The sequence below is a fragment of the Osmerus mordax genome, chromosome 6 (genome assembly GCF_038355195.1).
Source record: "Osmerus mordax isolate fOsmMor3 chromosome 6, fOsmMor3.pri, whole genome shotgun sequence".
NCBI lineage: Eukaryota > Metazoa > Chordata > Actinopteri > Osmeriformes > Osmeridae > Osmerus > Osmerus mordax.
This window is the reverse complement of record NC_090055.1, coordinates 1,881,648-1,885,883: the sequence shown is the minus strand read 5'-3', so window position 1 is coordinate 1,885,883 and position 4,236 is coordinate 1,881,648.

The window sequence follows — 4,236 nt, the reverse complement described above, 5'->3', positions numbered from 1 at the left end:
AACACACACACACACACACACAGACAACACACTTGCACACACACACACTCAAGAGCAATATAACCCAGACAGTAATAAGAAAAATACTGCAATACACAAACAAGGCTACGCACACAAGGGAAAAAGAAAAAAGCTGAGGGCGGGGAAGGCATTCATTGAAATTCAGGCTTTAAATATCTTAATCAGCACGCCCGTAAAGCCCTCCCAATTTTAATTGCCCCACCATGCCTATTAATTACGGAACAGCCATTGCATAGAACACACCATATGCCTGTAGAAGCGAGGAAATAGATTACGATAGAGAGCAGGGAGAGACATTATAATACAATGGGCTTTATTGATCCACAAAGGTGGAATTACATTTCTCTGCTGCCACGAGCATAGAAACGACCGTATTCATCTTCATGTAAGGTGGAACAGAGAGAGAGGAGAGAGAGAGAGAGAGAGAGAGAGAGAGAGAGAGAGAGAGAGAGAGAGAGAGAGAGAGAGAGAGGAGAGAGAGAGAGAGAGAGAGAGGAGAGAGAGAGAGAGAGAGAGAGAGAGAGAGGAGAGAGAGAGAGAGAGAGAATGAGCCGTACTGTACTGATGGAGACAGTAGAACGGGTGGAAGGAGGTCGTATTCTTGTTACACACTGATTCATCTGTGGTTTGCAGCCGCTGTGCGTTCAGCACGCGAGGCTCCGACAGGCGGCAGCTGAAAGGACGATGTACGACCGGGATAATGGCTGCATCACGTCCCAGACTGGGACGGACAATGCATGCGAGCCGCTATAGTGCAGAGAGATAGAGAGGAGAGAGATAGAGAGGAGAGAGAAAGAGAGAAATAGAGAGAGGAAAAGAGAGGGGGAAAGAAAGAGAGAAAGAGACGGACAGAGAGCTAGCCAGCATCAATACCTCCCGGAAGCTTACTCGTCTAGCTAGCTAACAAAAACTATATTATTAAACTTCCCTTTAAGTTTTCCCATTCTACTGATATTTTAAAGCTTTTTATTCTTATTGCATTTCATTAATAAATAAACCCAATTGAAACAAGCGGATTCAAACGACGCTGTCACTCACACTGCTGGCAGTAAGCCTATCTTAACTTGATCGCGATTCAAGCAGTAGGCTATCTGCTAACTGAAAATATGCCCCCCAAAATACGCTTGGAAAAAAAATCAACTCACTCCAATAGTTCAGATATTGGATGGCATCGATTGCTCTCCAAGAAGAATTATAACTATAGCTTTAATAATCGATCAGTCCTACAATGATACTATTTGAGCAACAGCGCAAATACAGGGACACAGAATCTGACGAAATAATTTAGAAAGCTAGACTATGCTAACTGTATGGTAAACCGTTCTGCAGTTCTAGCAGCTAGCTAGCCTACTGCCAGTAGGCTACCTCCCGGAAGCTAACTAGCCTAGCTCTAGCTAGCTAATAAAAAAACTAAGAAATATTTGCCAAACAAGGCTACTTCATGTTTCCTGTGATAACACCACCACCCCGAGCTGTATTTTTGTCAGCTGTTGCTAGCTATGCAGATACCAAATGATTTAAGACTTATCGCTCACCGAGTCGGTCTCCACTGAACGCGGTGATTGCACAGGCATTGTTAACCCAACGCGCGCGTCGTCGTGATGTAATCTGCTGTACAGACAGTCTTGCTGTGCAACTGGTATTAATGTATATGTATCTACAGAATTTTTTGCGTTTGTTTGTGCTGGTAAAGCAAGATCGATTTTATTTCATTCATGACAAGTGGCCTGAAATTCAAGAATGGGGACAATCTTGAATGGAAGAATTAGGTAATTGCATTTCCGTGTTCTGAGTATCCTGCTCCCTGAAGTGCCTGTCAAGTTGACCTGGATACTGTATCTATCTACTCTAGTATCTATGTCTGGATATATCAGTGGATTCTAGCATCTGTTTCAAAGAGAAGTAAACCTTGTGATGAATAGTTTAGAGAGCCTAAGCAGACAGAATAGTAATGACTACAGACTCTTGAATCTTTACCAACGGGCCTCCCTCTCTTTTCATCCTTTTCTCATCCTTCTGCTGCACCGGGAACATCTATTACAACTTCCTAGCTCCAGGCCACGCTTCTCTCTATCTTACCTTGTGCCTTTCCTTCTTTCTCCCTCCCTTCCACCCTCTCTTTCTCCTCTCCATAGTCTTTCTTTCTCACTCTCTCCTGTCTCCCTAACCCTGCTTGTTCACACCCTCCATTATCTTCACTGTTTTATTTGCAAATGAAAAGCGACTTGAGGTGAAATCACAGAGACTTCATCATCGAGGTAGACGAGAGGAAGACACCCCCACCTCCGGTGAAAACGAGAAGAGTAGAGAGAAAACAGAGGACAAGCGGGGAGAGCGTTAAATGAATTAAAAAACTGTTTCCCCCCCCGGAGGTGATGGCAGGGGATGAGGAGTGAGACGAAGAGCATCAATCATACAATTAATCTGAGAGTTTTAGTTTAAGATGAATGTCTGGATTCTGCTCAAATATGTCCTTAAATTGAAATCTAAATCCTTTTCATGTCCCCTGGTGCTGTATTGATGAGTCTATGGCCAGCCACCATGTGTGAGTGTGTGTGTGGGTGTGTGTGGGGTGTGTGTGTGTGTGTGTGAGTGTGTGTGTGAGTGTGTGTATGAAAGAGTGCACCAAATCGTGTGTGCCTGCTTTACAGTCTTATTATAGAGACATCAGGGGAGTAACACAGGCAGACAGAGACAAACAGGTCACCCTTACCTGGGCTAGAGGATAAACGATTTCCCCTCCAATGCACCCCTCTACCCCTCCTCTCCTCTTTCTCTCCATCCCACCCAACTCTCTGTTTTCCTCCAGAGTGTATCCTATACCGTCCTCTCATCCCCCTTTCTTTCCTCTCTTCCTGCTCCCTCCTTCCCATTTCCTGTCCGACCCTGTGAGTTACGATACACAAGATAAATGCTAATTGGGAGGTTGGATGGTGGGTGGGGTTCGAGGGGGTTTGCGAGAACAGAGACAGTGTGTACTGTGCCGTAACCTTGCCCACAGAATGGGCTCATGCACTGCGTACACGTTTACACACACACAAGACTCTGCCTCTCCACTAACAGACAAGTGTGTACTGAACACGCTTACCGAAACCAGACCACACCAAGACAGGCTGGTGTCCGCTTTTCTCACGTAGAGCGTGAGACGTGTTCGCGGTACTTTGAGGACACGTTGCTCAGCGTACGTCGGTTCGTCCGAGAGCAAAGCGCACGTTTGTTCTTTCCGTCGTCCTCTCGGGACGAGCGGGGAAAGAGGATCTTTCTCCACGCTCCGAACCACTCGCCTGCGACGCTGTCACACAGGGGGACAGATGATGTGAGACTGCTGCTGCTCTTGTCCTTTAGAGAAGAGCCCCCGGGCTCCAGCATTTAACATTAGCATAAGTCAGGTGTCATCACACGCTAAGCTCTATGTCAGAGTGTGTGGGATTTAATGTGTGTGGGTGTGTGTGTGTGCGCTCTCGCAGTTGAGTGTCTGCGTATTCATGAGCGTCCTCATCTCATTTCGGGTCCAGCGGCACGTGTTTGAAAGGTGCGTGTGTGATCTCATCCAGCTCAGCCTGTGTGCGTGTGTGTGATCTCGTCCAGCGTGTGTGTCATGATGGCATAAATCACAGGAAGGCTGATGCTGCTTACTCCATCTGTCTCTGTCGGCGGGGGTGAGGGAGGGGGTGAGGTATTTTACACCGTCGGGGGGGCGGGGGAGCGCCACAGCCACTCGGGACGGACGGAGAAATGGACGAGGTGGCGTAGAGGGGGCACCGTACAAAGGGGGGACATTTACATTACATTTAGTCATTTAGCAGACGCTCTTATCCAGAGCGACTTACAGTAAGTACAGGGACATTCCCCCCGAGACAAGTAGGGTGAAGTGCCTTGCCCAAGGACACAACGTCATTTGACACGGCCGGGAATCGAACTGGCAACCTTCGGATTACTAGCCCGATTCCCTCACCGCTCAGCCACCTGACCCCCCTGCACGGGGATGGGAACAGGGGGGGCTACCCGGGGGAACCTTCCTCTTATCCATCCATCCCATCCTCTACGGTTGTAAACTAGGAGGCTGTGGGCCATTAGGGAGGGAGCCAGGCAGGATAGAGGGATGTTTTGGGTCATAAATTCACTTAGTGGCAGTTGCATGGATGTACTCACCGAAAGCACATTCCAGGATGCTAGTGTTTCCATGGATACCCCAGCAGGGTGCTGAGGGCAACT